Source organism: Littorina saxatilis, linkage group LG11 (assembly GCF_037325665.1).
Source record: "Littorina saxatilis isolate snail1 linkage group LG11, US_GU_Lsax_2.0, whole genome shotgun sequence".
Taxonomy (NCBI): domain Eukaryota; kingdom Metazoa; phylum Mollusca; class Gastropoda; order Littorinimorpha; family Littorinidae; genus Littorina; species Littorina saxatilis.
The window spans coordinates 3,728,446-3,745,664 of NC_090255.1; the positions used below are offsets into that span (position 1 = coordinate 3,728,446).

General features: G+C 43.0%; 1 long non-coding RNA gene across 1 annotated transcript in view; it reads left to right on the plus strand.

Annotated features, from left to right (window-relative positions):
* The window catches only part of LOC138979450 (uncharacterized), a 62,482-nt gene that overhangs the window by 8,238 nt on the left and 37,025 nt on the right, over positions 1 to 17,219 (plus strand). Inside the window, exon 2 of the long non-coding RNA XR_011460032.1 lies at positions 10,450 to 10,634. This is a non-coding gene — a long non-coding RNA (uncharacterized lncRNA). The remainder of the gene's footprint in view (positions 1 to 10,449; positions 10,635 to 17,219) is intronic.

The following is a 17,219-nucleotide window of genomic DNA, read 5'->3' on the forward strand; positions in this document are numbered from 1 at the left end:
CTGCCCCATGTATACGAAAGTGAGGCAAGTTCTTCCGATGTCACTCAAAACTTCGGGAGTTTTCGCGAACTTCCCCCATAAGCATACGGGAACAGGACAAAACAGCTTCGTCAATCCAGGCAGCAAGGAAGTCGCTCAATTTTTGCGTGAAACACAAAGTAAACAGACATGCAAGAATAGCGAAATAGTGTACTGCGGTAAGCAGGGAAGCGCGCTTTTCTCTATTCTTTTTAACTTGTTGAGCTTGTTTCGAATAGAACATAATATATTTATATGTTTTTGAAATCAGGAAATGATAAGGAACAACATGAAATTATTTTTGGATCGATTTCTTCAAGAATAATCGAAGTACGAATTAACCTATTTTCGCTAATTGTGATCACATTTTAAGAGTAAAAATGACATATGTATATATTTTTAGTTTCAAAATTTGATGAAGAATATGCTGCCTTCAATTTTAAATCTGTTTGCGAAAAATCGATTTTAAGAACAACTTTGATGAGCCAACTCAGTAATTAATTTTTAAGCCTCCAAGCTGAAAGGCATTACCAAAGTCCGGCTTTTGTCGAAGATTGCCTTGTCAAAATTTCAATCATTTCCATAGAAAAATGAGGGTGTGACAGTGCCGCCTCAACTTTTACAAAAAGCCGGATATGACGCCATCAAAGGCATTTATCGAAAAAATGAAAAAAAATCTCTGGGGATATCATACCCAGAAACGCTCATGTAAAATTTCATAAAGATTGGTATTGTAGTTTACTCTGAATCGCTCCACACACACACACGCACACACACACAAACACACACACACAAACACACTACTCACACACACACACAAACACACACACACACACACACACACACACACACACACACACACACACACACACACACACACACACACACACACACACACACGTGTCTGAGGGGAAGGATATCTGGACATTTGCCGCAAAGAAATATGTGTTATATCTGGATTTGTTTATTTCAAAAGCTACAGACACGGAGTGCGAGTGTACACATGTGTTAGACTTTTAAGAATACTTTTTGAGATTTAAAAAAAAACCCACTCATTATTGAAAGTTACACACCCAAAAATAGAGATTCTGAAACACGTGTTATATCTGGACATCTGCCACCTAAAAGTGAGTGATAGCCGGACATATGACCGGAAAGCTGTAAATACTATCAACTTTATCAAAATGGCGTTACATATGCGTGGTAGTACAAAAAAGCTACCAGTAATCCCAAATTATTATTTTTTTGACAGGGACAAACCAAGGGGAACTTTAACGCCTCTCGGCGTATTTTTTTTAGACAAATGTCTCCGCAGCTAATAGTTGGTAGACTTTATTGGATGTCGTTATTCAAATGCAATCCGTCAGAGACAGAAAGCTTAGAAAGGAATTACGTTGTATTGTTTTCCTGCTTTGCCTGGCTCAGGTCGGGAAATTCAGGATCGAAATGACCCAAGGTGCAACTCATTCCTTTTGATGAATTTCAAGTTTGTTATAAACGTTTTCGCAGCTGTTGGTAGACTTTATTGGATGTCGTTATTCATATGTATCCGTCAGAGACAGAGAGCTTAAAAAGGAATTACGTAATTGGTAGACTTTATTGGATGTCGTTATTCAAATTACAAACCGCCACAGACAGAAAGCTTAGAATGTTTTTGTTTTTGTGTTTTTTTGCGCATGAAAAGACTTCAGGCCAGATTTTCTTTACAAAACCGGGGAGGTAGGGTAGGGGAAGGGTGGGTTTTTTTTTTGAGCATGAAAAGACTAGGTGTCTAAAGCAGAGTTCCACTATACTTTTTGGTTTGAAACGTTCACAAATGCTTTGGGTATTACCAAATGTAGGCAACTAGATGCTACAACGAATATATATGTCAAAAGGTGGGGATTTGTGCGCATGTTCGGGGTTATGCTCGATACAGACTAACACAGAACACCTAAACCCTAATGGGGAGCTGGGCCAATGTAAAACCAATGTTTTGGCGTCAAAGCATTTTTCAGATTGCTTCTAGATTTCTCTCAAAATTAATTAACTAGTTTAATCGATGTGCCAGCTCTGAGCAATAGCAAAATGGGCGGAGCTTAGGTTTGTTCCAGCTCTGACGCAATTCGCAAAGCGGACAATATAAGGCCCGTATAGATGAAATAATGTATTCCTGATGAAAGAATAGCATATATTTAACACTTCCTATCAGTGGATGCATCAAAGTGGTGAAATCTTCATGTTATGCGGCAAAAACGAAACGTTCCAGCTCTGAGGTGTTTGATCTCCCTTTCCCCGTCGCGATATAACCTTCGTGGTTGAAAACGACGTTAAACACCAAATAAAGAAAGAAAGAAAGAAAGAGCCGGGGGAGGAACGAGCCGGGGGAGTATCGAGCTGATCCCGAATATATAATAAATGTTATGACCTTATGTTTTAAAATATAGTCTTGAGACAGGGGTTCCACTGTAGCATACACAGGCTAGGGTGTGATTTAAAGGCAAAAGTGATTTAAAAAAAAAGTACAGGTTACTTACATTTTTTGGTGTAAGTTAGACACGAAACCAGCACAACATAGTAGCAGAATGATAATATATGTATTTTGAAGGAATATGGAGCCTTGGAGGACAAAATAAACAACAACAAGAGGCAAAGCCTTCAAGGCTCACGTAAGAAATCGACAAACAGTAACACAAACTCAATCACTCCGTCACACATACACACACACACACACACACACAGAAAGAGCATAGGTGAAACTGTGCAAGAAAGCGAGACACTAGCTCTAGATCTTTTTGTCTGCATGTAGCCTACTTACAGGGACACGACTGCCAACTAGTCTCGGCCCGCTCAAAATAACAATGACCGAGACTTTCAGTAATTCCTTCGCGTGACGTCTAACCCTCTTACGTCATAATGTGACGTCAATGTAATATGACGTCTTCAAATGTTAAAGTTTCTACCACAGACATACACACATGTATACATGCATACATACATCTATATATATATACGACTTGTGTCTGTCTGTGTGTCTGTGTGTGAGTCTGTGTGTCTGTCTGTCTGTGAGTTCGCGATGCACGGCCAAAGTTCTCGATGGATCTGCTTCAAATTTGGTGGGCATATTCAGGTAGACCCGGGACAGGACACAACCTGGTCGATATTTCAACACGTGCTCTCAGCGCGCAGCGCTGAACCGATTTTGGTTCCACCTCAGCTACCCGGGCCCCCATACCGACACACCAAAGCCGCTACACCACATCACAACGCCAAAGTTCTCGGTGGATCTTTTTCAAATTTGGACACCGTATTCAGCTACACCCCGGACACAATATCATGTATGAGATATTTCAACACGTGCTCTCAGCGCGCAGCGCTGAACCGATTTTGGTTTTTGTGTTCATTTCACCATTATAAGTAACTCTTCCTTATCTTCTCCAGGTTTTCAGCGTTTACCTCCCTTCCTTCGTATGGTGCACTATAGTATGAGTGGGGCATCTTCGGATATTCCCGGCGTTCTGTTACTATTTTTAGAAGGTCACCGCAGTGTCCAGAACGTAAATTGGACCCGTAAATTATCCTCACTGTAAAAGTGCAAAGGTCGAATCAATTTATAGCCACGCGAAAAATACACTGTCATCTATCTCTCTATATATACGGCTTCTCTGTGTTTGTGTGTGTGTGTGTGTGTGTGTGTCTCTCTCTCTCTCTCTATGTGGGCAACACCTGTGGATTGTTCAGTTCTGTTTGTGATGTGGTCTGGCGGCTTTTGTGTATTTGTATGTACTGGCCTTCCTTTGAGAAGCCATAACAGATCAAAAGGGCTTAGAGATAAGCTCTAAATTGCTCAATCCTGTTTGAGTGGAGTTCGCCTCCAAAGGTGATTAACACGGTTACATTCGTCGACAAGGATGGGAATCGATATGGTCAGGAATGGCATTATGGCCACTGAATCATTTTCGTGCTGTTCCCATTCCACGAATCTGGGAGGGACCTAAGCTTGGCGGGTCCATTGTTCGGACCCGGCAAAGCCGGCGTACGGCTCTAAGTATTTCATCCCGGCGAAGCGGGTATTCCTCTAGTACATACATACATACGCACGCACGCACGCACGCACAGACAGACAAAAGTTAGCATTGCATAGGCTGCACTTACGTGAGCCAAAAACCACTACTACCACAACATTTACTTTTTTTTTAATATCAAAGTTCTAAGAGAAGATTTTTTTCTCTAAAAACTGAGCTTGATTTATAAAACCTGACTGATACAAAAGCATAAAATCCAATATATGTCAGCAAACATAAAAACAACAAAAATATTTAATTTAATTTGAAATCTAGCTGTTCTAAATTCAAAATATAGTTAAAAAGCAACTTGCTCATGTCATAGTAATAAAACAACCTCATATTAAGTTAAACTGCGAAAAAAAGTGTGTGTGAACAGCAACAGGGATTGTTACTCAGGTTGCATCCGGACAAACACAAAACACAAGAGGCGAAGCCATCAAGGCTCACGTAAGAAATCGACAAACAGTAATTAACACACACACACACACACACACACACACACACACACACACACACACACACACACACACACACACTCACACACACACACACACACACACACACACATACACACACATACACCACGACCCTCGTCTCGATTCCCCCCTTAACATTAAAACATTCAGTCAAAACTTGACTAAATGTAAACAAGTCGCGTAAGGCGAAAATACAATATTTAGTCAAGTAGCTGTCGAACTCACAGAATGAAACTGAACGCAATGCCATTTTTCAGCAAGACCGTATACTCGTAGCATCGTCAGTCCACCGCTCATGGCAAAGGTAGTGAAATTGACAAGAAGAGCGGGGTAGTAGTTGCGCTAAGAAGGATATCACGCTTTTCTGTACCTCTCTTTGTTTTAACTGTCTGAGCGTGTTTTTAATCCAAACATATCATATCTATATGTTTTTGGAATCAGGAACCAACAAGGAATAAGATGAAAGGGTTTTTAATTTGATTTGGACAATTTAATTTTGATAATAATTTTTATATATTTAATTTTCAGAGCTTGTTTTTAATCCGAATATAACATATTTATATGTTTTTGGAATCAGCAAATGATGGAAAATAAGATGAACGTACATTTGGATCGTTTTATAAATTTTTATTTGTCTTTACAATTTTCAGATTTTTAATGACCAAAGTCATTTATTAATTTTTAAGCCACCAAGCTGAAATGCAATACCGAAGTCCGGGCTTTGTCGAAGATTGCCTGACCAAAATTTCAATCAATTTGGTTGAAAAATGAGGGCGTGACAGTGCCGCCTCAACTTTCACGAAAAGCCGGATATGACGTCATCAAAGACATTTATCAAAAATATGAAAAAAACGTTCGGGGATTTCATACCCAGGAACTCTCATGTCAAATTTCATAAAGATCGGTCCAGTAGTTTAGTCTGAATCGCTCTACACACACACACACACACACACGCACAGACACACATACACCACGACCCTCGTTTCGATTCCCCCTCGATGTTAAAATATTTAGTCAAAACTTGACTAAATATAAAAAGATTGTTTTCCCTTCGCATGTTTTTGCAACAACAAAATTCAAGGTACTTGATAAAAAAAAAACCTCTGAAAAACTGTTCTGGTGAGGGGGGGGGGTGTCTTAAAGGTACTGAACTTGTCAAATCCAGGTGCACGGAGCCCCTGGGGCTTTTAGTCATACCTCAGGCAGCTATCCGTTAGAAGAACTACCAAGTTTCAATGACTTGCACCCAAAGAGTCAAGAAGTGCGATTTTTTTACGAATTAGTTTCGTACTCGGACCCGGCTGGTCTTGACCTATTTTTGGATCTAAATTTAGATCAGGTAGATCACCACATCATGCATAAAAAGACACGTCACTAGCAAACTATATGTCAGACGTCATCATGAGTTTGTGTAAAACAAAATGGAGGCCGGAATCACTCAGTTAAATCGAACTCCGACCAAACACCACGTAATAACCAGGTCAATGTATGCACTCACGTGAACAAAAAAACTGTCGAGCTTCACAGATGTCGTCGTTGGGTAGTTTTGGGTTTGTTTTACTACCATAGGAGGATTTTTGAACTGTAAATGCACTCAGCTGCAACAAAAACGCAAAACGAAGGCTGTGAGCTGCACTGTGCCTTTATAAAAAGCCCAATACTTTAATCATTTATTTGTAAGAATTGACGTTGTCGGCGACTTTTTTGGATAAATATTTAGTTTGGGGGAAACATTCTTTTTCCAGAAAAGGATAGAAAATGTTGAATGCTTGCTTCTACTCTAAACAGGTCCCGCCATGCTTGCTTCTACTCTAAACATGTCCCGCCATGCTTGCTTCTACTCTAAACAGGTCCCGCCATGCGCAGTTCTACTCTAAACAGGTCCCACCATGCTTGCTTCTACTCTAAACATGTCCCGCCATGCGCAGCTTCTACTCTAAACAGGTCCCGCCATGCGCAGTTCTACTCTAAACATGTCCCGCCATGCGCAGTTCTACTCTAAACAGGTCCCGCCATGCTTGCTTCTACTCTAAACATGTCCCGCCATGCGCAGCTTCTACTCTAAACATGTCCCGCCATGCGTGCTTCTACTCTAAACATGTCCCGCCATGCGCAGCTTCTACTCTAAACATGTCCCGCCATGCTTGCTTCTACTCTAAACATGTCCCGCCATGCTTGCTTCTACTCTAAACAGGTCCCGCCATGCTTGCTTCTACTCTAAACATGTCCCGCCATGCGCAGCTTCTACTCTAAACATGTCCCGCCATGCGCAGCTTCTACTCTAAACATGTCCCGCCATGCGTGCTTCTACTCTAAACATGTCCCGCCATGCGCAGCTTCTACTCTAAACATGTCCCGCCATGCGTGCTTCTACTCTAAACATGTCCCGCCATGCGCAGCTTCTACTCTAAACATGTCCCGCCATGCGCAGCTTCTACTCTAAACATGTCCCGCCATGCGCAGTTCTACTCTAAACAGGTCCCGCCATGCTTGCTTCTACTCTAAACATGTCCCGCCATGCGCAGCTTCTACTCTAAACATGTCCCGCCATGCGTGCTTCTACTCTAAACAGGTCCCGCCATGCGCAGCTTCTACTCTAAACAGGTCCCGCCATGCGCAGCTTCTACTCTAAACAGGTTCCGCCATGCGCAGCTTCTACTCTACACTGGTCCCGTCATGCTTGCTTCTACTCTAAACAGGTCCCGCCATGCTTGCTTCTACTCTAAAGAGGTCCCGCCATGCGCAGCTTCTACTCTAAACATATCCCGCCATGCTTGCTTCTACTCTAAACAGGTCACGCCATGCGCAGCTTCTACTCTAAACAACTCCCGCCATGCGCAGCTTCTACTCTAAACAGGTCCCGCCATGCTTGCTTCTACTCTAAACAGGTTCCGCCATGCGCAGCTTCTACTCTAAACTGGTCCCGTCATGCTTGCTTCTACTCTAAACAGGTCCCGCCATGCGCAGCTTCTACTCTAAACAGGTTCCGCCATGCGCAGCTTCTACTCTAAATTGGTCCCGTCATGCTTCCTTCTACTCTAAACAGGTCCCGCCATGCTTGCTTCTACTCTAAACAGGTCCCGCCATGCTTGCTTCTACTCTAAACAGGTCCCGCCATGCGCAGCTTCTACTCTAAACTGGTCCCGCCATGCGCAGCTTCTACTCTAAACTGGTCCCGCCATGATTGCTTCTACTCTAAACAGGTCCCGCCATGCGCAGCTTCTACTCTAAACTGGTCCCGCCATGCTTGCTTCTACTCTAAACTGGTCCTGCAATGCTTGCTTCTACTCTAAACAGGTCTCGCCATGCGCAGCTTCTACTCTAAACAGGTCCCGCCATGCTTGCTTCTACTCTAAACAGGTCCCGCCATGCTTGCTTCTACTCTAAACAGGTCCCGCCATGCGCAGCTTCTACTCTAAACAGGTCCCGCCATGTTTGCTTCTACTCTTAACAGGTCCCGCCATGCGCAGCTTCTACTCTAAACATGTCCCGCCATGCTTGCTTCTACTCTAAACAGGTCCCGCCATGCGCAGCTTCTACTCTAAACTGGTCCCGCCATGCGCAGCTTCTACTCTAAACAGGACTGTCCCGCCATGCGCAACTTCTACACTAAACATGTTCCGCCATGCTTGCTTCTACTCTAAACAGGTCCCGCCATGCGCAGCTTCTACTCTAAACAGGTCCCGCCATGCGCAGCTTCTACTCTAAACAGGTCCCGCCATGTTTGCTTCTACTCTAAACAGGTCCCGCCATGCGCAGCTTCTACTCTAAACAACTCCCGCCATGCGCAGCTTCTACTCTAAACAACTCCCGCCATGCGCAGCTTTTACTCTAAACAAGTCCCGCCATGCGCAGCTTCTACTCTAAACAGGTCCCGCCATGCGCAGCTTCTACTCTAAACAGGTCCCACCATGCGCAGCTTCTACTCTAAACAGGTCCCGCCATGCGCAGCTTCTACTCTAAACAACTCTCGCTATGCGCAGCTTCTTCATATTTATGAGCAGAATGTGCTTGATAGGTAGACATCATAGGTAGATATAACTTGTACTCTAAAATAAATCATTTGATTCAAACAAATGTAATTCAAAATACGTCACAAAGAACAATTCTAACATGTGTAACTAGGACACAAACTCAGGCAAAAGCTTATTAAGTGACCCTCCACCACGGAATGAGTCGCATGTCACCTCGCGCGGTTCTGAGCTAGCTAGACTTATTAAGTGACCCTCCACCACGGAATGAGTCGCATGTCACCTCGCGCGGTTCTGAGCTAGGCTTATTAAGTGACCCTCCACCACGGAATGAGTCGCATGTCACCTCGCGCGGTTCTGAGCTAGGATTATTAAGTGACCCTCCACCACGGAATGAGTCGCATGTCACCTCGCGCGGTTCTGAGCTAGGCTTATTAAGTGACCCTCCACCACGGAATGAGTCGCATGTAACCTCGCGCGGTTCTGAGCTAGGCTTATTAAGTGACCCTCCACCACGGAACGAGTCGCATGTCACCCCGCGCGGTTCTGAGCTAGGCTTATTAAGTGACCCTCCACCACGGAACGAGTCGCATGTCACCTCGCGCGGTTCTGAGCTAGGCTTAACATAAGTCAGAGGGGTGTCTGGTAACAGTGTGAGGGTCACCTTATAGTCACAGGCTTTTAGCTCTTTTCTAAAACGGTTTTTACCCCTGGATAGAGCATAACAAAAATGTAAAAATACAAAACCCACGCAGAGGTGACATGCGACTCATTCCGTGGTTGAGGGTCACAATTTTGACGTGGCCAAACCAATGTACCATTACACAAGTCTTCATGATGGTGGACATGACAATAATACAACATTATTTCTCGGTAAGCCGCAGAGATTGTTTTGGCTCTCATATGATATCATCTGAACGTCTAGAACAATGCGTCCTCTCATATCAATTGAAAGTCTACAGAAATGTGAGCTCTCATATCAACTGAAAGTCTGGAGAAATGTGTGCTCTCAGATCAACTGAAAGTTTAGAACAATGCGTGCTATCATATGAACTGAAAGTCTAGAACAATGCGTGCTCTCATGTCAACTGAAAGTCTAGAACAATGCGTGCTCTCATGTCAACTGAAAGTCTAGAACAATGCGTGCTCTCATGTCAACTGAAAGTCTAGAACAATGCGTGCTCTCATGTTAACTGAAAGTCTAGAACAATACGTGCTCTCATGTGAACTGAAAGTCTAGAACAATGCGTGCTCTCATGTCAACTGAAAGTCTAGAACAATGCGTGCTCTCATATGAACTGAAATCTAGAACAATGCGTGCTCTCATATGAACTGAAAGTCTAGAACAATGCGTGCTTTCATGTCAACTGAAACTCTAGAACAATGCGTGCTCTCATGTCAACTGAAAGTCTAGAACAATGCGTGCTCTCATGTCAACTGAAAGTCTAGAACAATGCGTGCTCTCATGTCAACTGAAAGTCTAGAACAATGAGTGCTCTCGTATTAACTGAAAGTCTAGAACAATGCGTGCTCTCATATGAACTGAAAGTCTAGAACAATGCGTGCTCTCATGTCAACTGAAAGTCTAGAACAATGAGTGCTCTCGTATCAACTGAAAGTCTAGAACAATGCGTGCTCTCATATGAACTGAAAGTCTAGAACAATGCGTGCTCTCATATGAACTGAAAGTCTAGAACAATGCGTGCTCTTATGTCAACTGAACGTCTAGAACAATGCGTGCTCTCATGTCAACTGAAAGTCTAGAACAATGCGTGCTCTCATGTCAACTTAAAATTTAGAACAATGCGTGCTCTCATGTCAACTGAAAGTCTAGAACAATGCGTGCTCTAATGTCTACTGAAAGTCTAGACAGACGTGGTGTACTCGATATGATCGCTAGCACACCATGGCATGTTCTTTTAAACTTGTATTTCACAGTTCCTGTCAAGATTTGCGTGAAAACAGGGGAGCGTGTTTGGGCCGGTACTGACTCAAACGTGATGGTGCGACTGCATGGACATAACTGCTACTCCCCCTATCATGCGCTTGACAGCCCTAAAGATGATTTCGAGGTCGGAAACTACGATTGTTACAAATTCGACACTTGGTCCGTTGGATATCAGGTAAGAGATATGACTTAATTCGGAATGCACATGTAAGATCGGTTAAATAATCTCCTACTGTCCCTCCTACAACACTCTAGACGTTGGAACTCCGGAAAGGTATGTGACTTGATTCGGAATGCAAATGATCTCCTACTGCCCCTTGTGTGTGTGTGTGTGTGTGTGTGTGTGTGTGTGTGTGTGTGTGTGTGTGCGTGTGCACGCTGTTGCTATTGTACTTCGCCGTGAGCACTAGTGAGAAGGCGCGATAAATAAGTGTTCATTATGCGCTTAAAACTGTTAGCGCACTCTTGGAGTGCGCTAACTTTTCCAGAGAGCGTATTCTTCCGCCCTTTTCCAAAGCGAGGCTGTGCCCCTTCTTTTGATGTGAGAAGATTCTTCTCATCCTCCGTGTTAGTGACATGTAGCTTATCTTCTCATCCTCCGCGTTAGTGACATGTAGCTTATCTTCTCATCCTCCGTGTTAGTGACATGTAGCTTATCTTCTCATCCTCCGTGTTAGTGACATGTAGCTTATCTTCTCATCCTCCGTGTTAGTGACATGTAGCTTATCTTCTCATCCTCCGTGTTAGTGACATGTAGCTTATCTTCTCATCCTCCGTGTTAGTGACATGTAGCTTATCTTCTCATCCTCCGTGTTAGTGACATGTAGCTTATCTTCTCATCCTCCGTGTTAGTGACATGTAGCTTATCTTCTCATCCTCCGTGTTAGTGACATGTAGCTTATCTTCTCATCCTCCGTGTTAGTGACATGTAGCTTATCTTCTCATCCTCCGTGTTAGTGACATGTAGCTTATCTTCTCATCCTCCGTGTTAGTGACATGTAGCTTATCTTCTCATCCTCCGTGTTAGTGACATGTAGCTTATCTTCTCATCCTCCGTGTTAGTGACATGTAGCTTATCTTCTCATCCTCCGTGTTAGTGACATGTAGCTTATCTTCTCATCCTCCGTGTTAGTGACATGTAGCTTATCTTCTCATCCTCCGTGTTAGTGACGTGTAGCTTATCTTCTCATCCTCCGTGTTAGTGACATGTAGCTTATCTTCTCATCCTCCGTGTTAGTGACATGTAGCTTATCTTCTCATCCTCCGTGTTAGTGACATGTAGCTTATCTTCTCATCCTCCGTGTTAGTGACATGTAGCTTATCTTCTCATCCTCCGTGTTAGTGACATGTAGCTTATCTTCTCATCCTCCGTGTTAGTGACATGTAGCTTATCTTCTCATCCTCCGTGTTAGTGACGTGTAGCTTATCTTCTCATCCTCCGTGTTAGTGACATGTAGCTTATCTTCTCATCCTCCGTGTTAGTGACATGTAGCTTATCTTCTCATCCTCCGTGTTAGTGACATGTAGCTTATCTTCTCATCCTCCGTGTTAGTGACATGTAGCTTATCTTCTCATCCTCCGTGTTAGTGACATGTAGCTTATCTTCTCATCCTCCGTGTTAGTGACATGTAGCGTATCTTCTCATCCTCCGTGTTAGTGACATGTAGCTTATCTTCTCATCCTCCGTGTTAGTGACGTGTAGCTTATCTTCTCATCCTCCGTGTTAGTGACATGTAGCTTATCTTCTCATCCTCCGTGTTAGTGACATGTAGCTTATCTTCTCATCCTCCGTGTTAGTGACATGTAGCTTATCTTCTCATCCTCCGTGTTAGTGACATGTAGCTTATCTTCTCATCCTCCGTGTTAGTGACATGTAGCTTATCTTCTCATCCTCCGTGTTAGTGACATGTAGCTTATCTTCTCATCCTCCGTGTTAGTGACATGTAGCTTATCTTCTCATCCTCCGTGTTAGTGACATGTAGCTTATCTTCTCATCCTCCGTGTTAGTGACATGTAGCTTATCTTCTCATCCTCCGTGTTAGTGACATGTAGCTTATCTTCTCATCCTCCGTGTTAGTGACATGTAGCTTATCTTCTCATCCTCCGTGTTAGTGACATGTAGCTTATCTTCTCATCCTCCGTGTTAGTGACATGTAGCTTATCTTCTCATCCTCCGTGTTAGTGACATGTAGCTTATCTTCTCATCCTCCGTGTTAGTGACATGTAGCTTATCTTCTCATCCTCCGTGTTAGTGACATGTAGCTTATCTTCTCATCCTCCGTGTTAGTGACATGTAGCTTATCTTCTCATCCTCCGTGTTAGTGACATGTAGCTTATCTTCTCATCCTCCGTGTTAGTGACATGTAGCTTATCTTCTCATCCTCCGTGTTAGTGACATGTAGCTTATCTTCTCATCCTCCGTGTTAGTGACATGTAGCTTATCTTCTCATCCTCCGTGTTAGTGACATGTAGCTTATCTTCTCATCCTCCGTGTTAGTGACATGTAGCTTATCTTCTCATCCTCCGTGTTAGTGACATGTAGCTTATCTTCTCATCCTCCGTGTTAGTGACATGTAGCTTATCTTCTCATCCTCCGTGTTAGTGACATGTAGCTTATCTTCTCATCCTCCGTGTTAGTGACATGTAGCTTATCTTCTCATCCTCCGTGTTAGTGACATGTAGCTTATCTTCTCATCCTCCGTGTTAGTGACATGTAGCTTATCTTCTCATCCTCCGTGTTAGTGACATGTAGCTTATCTTCTCATCCTCCGTGTTAGTGACATGTAGCTTATCTTCTCATCCTCCGTGTTAGTGACATGTAGCTTATCTTCTCATCCTCCGTGTTAGTGACATGTAGCTTATCTTCTCATCCTCCGTGTTAGTGACGTGTAGCTTATCTTCTCATCCTCCGTGTTAGTGACATGTAGCTTATCTTCTCATCCTCCGTGTTAGTGACATGTAGCTTATCTTCTCATCCTCCGTGTTAGTGACATGTAGCTTATCTTCTCATCCTCCGTGTTAGTGACATGTAGCTTATCTTCTCATCCTCCGTGTTAGTGACATGTAGCTTATCTTCTCATCCTCCGTGTTAGTGACATGTAGCGTATCTTCTCATCATCCGTGTTAGTGACATGTAGCTTATCTTCTCATCCTCCGTGTTAGTGACGTGTAGCTTATCTTCTCATCCTCCGTGTTAGTGACATGTAGCTTATCTTCTCATCCTCCGTGTTAGTGACATGTAGCTTATCTTCTCATCCTCCGTGTTAGTGACATGTAGCTTATCTTCTCATCCTCCGTGTTAGTGACGTGTAGCTTATCTTCTCATCCTCCGTGTTAGTGACATGTAGCTTATCTTCTCATCCTCCGTGTTAGTGACATGTAGCTTATCTTCTCATCCTCCGTGTTAGTGACATGTAGCTTATCTTCTCATCCTCCGTGTTAGTGACATGTAGCTTATCTTCTCATCCTCCGTGTTAGTGACATGTAGCTTATCTTCTCATCCTCCGTGTTAGTGACATGTAGCTTATCTTCTCATCCTCCGTGTTAGTGACATGTAGCTTATCTTCTCATCCTCCGTGTTAGTGACATGTAGCTTATCTTCTCATCCTCCGTGTTAGTGACATGTAGCTTATCTTCTCATCCTCCGTGTTAGTGACATGTAGCTTATCTTCTCATCCTCCGTGTTAGTGACATGTAGCTTATCTTCTCTTCCTCCGTGTTAGTGACATGTAGCTTATCTTCTCATCCTCCGTGTTAGTGACATGTAGCTTATCTTCTCATCCTCCGTGTTAGTGACATGTAGCTTATCTTCTCATCCTCCGTGTTAGTGACATGCAGCTTATCTTCTCATCCTCCGTGTTAGTGACATGTAGCTTATCTTCTCATCCTCCGTGTTAGTGACATGTAGCTTATCTTCTCATCCTCCGTGTTAGTGACATGTAGCTTATCTTCTCATCCTCCGTGTTAGTGACATGTAGCTTATCTTCTCATCCTCCGTGTTAGTGACATGTAGCTTATCTTCTCATCCTCCGTGTTAGTGACATGTAGCTTATCTTCTCATCCTCCGTGTTAGTGACATGTAGCTTATCTTCTCATCCTCCGTGTTAGTGACATGTAGCTTATCTTCTCATCCTCCGTGTTAGTGACATGTAGCTTATCTTCTCATCCTCCGTGTTAGTGACATGTAGCTTATCTTCTCATCCTCCGTGTTAGTGACATGTAGCTTATCTTCTCATCCTCCGTGTTAGTGACATGTAGCTTATCTTCTCATCCTCCGTGTTAGTGACGTGTAGCTTATCTTCTCATCCTCCGTGTTAGTGACGTGTAGCTTATCTTCTCATCCTCCGTGTTAGTGACATGTAGCTTATCTTCTCATCCTCCGTGTTAGTGACATGTAGCTTATCTTCTCATCCTCCGTGTTAGTGACATGTAGCTTATCTTCTCATCCTCCGTGTTAGTGACATGTAGCTTATCTTCTCATCCTCCGTGTTAGTGACATGTAGCTTATCTTCTCACCCTCCGTGTTAGTGACATGTAGCTTATCTTCTCATCCTCCGTGTTAGTGACATGTAGCTTGTCTTCTCACCCTCCGTGTTGGTGAAATGTAGCTTGTCTTCTCACCCTCCGTGTTGGTGACATGTAGCTTGTCTTCTCATCCTCCGTGTTAGTGACATGTAGCTTATCTTCTCCACGTTACCAAATGATGCTTGACCCTAAAATTCTCGCGACTAAAAGCAGAAGTGTGTTTTTCTGACATATGTCGTGCGCCTGTGCAACAGTGAGTCTGAGCCTCTTCTTTCGACTTGCGAAGATTCTTCTTATCGGCTGTGTTACCAATCAATGATGCTTGACCCTAAAATGTCCCGCAGCTAAAAGCAGGGTTTTTTTCTGACAAATTTCGAGCTTGACAAAGCAGCATATGGAAGTCAACTGATTCAATGGACTGTCCTACTCGTATATGTAGCTGACGACACCACCAGTTCAGGACTGAAATGCGGCTTTCGCATATTTTAAGACAAGTACGATGTAAACAGAACACGCGAAGGCTTCAAAACATTCTTACCATGTAATCATAGCAGCAACCTCCCAGATGAATGCATGTACATTTCGAAGTAATCTTGAACTTTAGCGTGTTAAATTCATAGCTCAAAATCAGTGACATTCTTTACTTATTTTTGATACAAGTCCATGTAAGCAAGCCAACGAACATTTGTCGTGAAATTAGTTGACGGATTGAGCTCCAAACTTAAGCATAATTAATTAATTTGGTTGTTCAATCGACCAAAATGCACCGAAAATGGCGTACGTTGTCAACCATGCGACATCATTTACACGAAAGAGTTGTCTCCCTTGTTCGCTCATACGGATAATTCCTTCTTTGACCCATGTAAACGAAATGCATTCGTACAGTTCATCGGAGTTCATTCCGTAACTTCAAAAGGATCTAAAATGACTTGTTATGATTACAAGTGCTGATTCTACAAATGTGGAGACTTACATGCCTCTGAATCCTGAGCTATGAATTTAACACGCTAAAGTTCAAGATTACCCATTGCGAGAAATAACATGCCAACTTTAGTTGTTTTGCGAATGAGAAAACGAACGTGTTACTTTCAGTCGTTTGACATCAGGGGAAGCCACTCATTTGCTTGGGGGTCGTTCATTTTTGGGGAGTATAGAACGTTTCGGTATCTTTTGATTTGTTACACCAATAGTGAATACTTAAGTGAAACTGTATGCTAATGGGTACATTTCGCACAACTGTAACTCATAGTGTTTGTTGCTAATCGATACAATGAAACAGAGGGTATAGTATGTAATCAAATCGTAAAATGCATGGTCGCCGATGAAACCGTCAATACCCCCAAAATGTGCAAAGCCGACACACACACACAAGAGTAGATCTAACTACGCGTTTCGTTCAATAATTCATTTTCTCAATTTGCTCTATAAATCGCTTAGCGCACTGTGATGTCTCAATAACTGAAATACTTTAAGTTATTGAGACATCCCAGTGCACTAAGGGATTTATAGAGCAAATCGAGAAAATTCATTATTGAACGAAGCGCATAGCGCTGAGTTCAATAATTATTTTCGAGATTTGCTCTATAAATCCCTTAGTGCACTGGGATTGTTTCAATAACGATATTGTCAGTACCGCCAGAGAAAAAAGAAGATTCAAAACGCACATTTTGCAACGCGCATTTGGATAGGCGTAACTGTGTCGTCAGGTTTGTGTCACTGGATCTACTTTTGTGTACGTGTGGGCTGTCTCAAGTGTGTCGTGCTTTCGTCACACGCAAACTCTTGTTTTAATTTCTGTTGGTAAATTCCAGTGTGGCGTTAAGCTAAAAAAAGTGATGATCTTTCATGGAGACCTCATTTAAACTCGGAGAAAGGACTGTGCTCATAGTTATTTGCGATTCGAAACCTTCATCGAGCTTCGACAGATTGACTGTGCAGAGTTTTGCCCCTTGCCACGGTCGACGGAAAGTACATTTTCAAAATAAATGTGGCATGTTTCTCGTGTGGTATCTTCACTCATCGGGGAGTCTGGTACTAAATATGAACGGTAAGAATGCTCTGAACCATACACGTATTATATCCCCATCGTTTTTTCGTTCACATTTGCCCAACAAGTTAATTTGCTGAGCGGGGTTAAATGTCGTCTGCTACTGCTAGGCTACCTGGGCAATCGAACCACTGCAGTATGCATTGACTGAGTCTGCACGCATGACGCAGGCTGGTAATAAGTCTTATA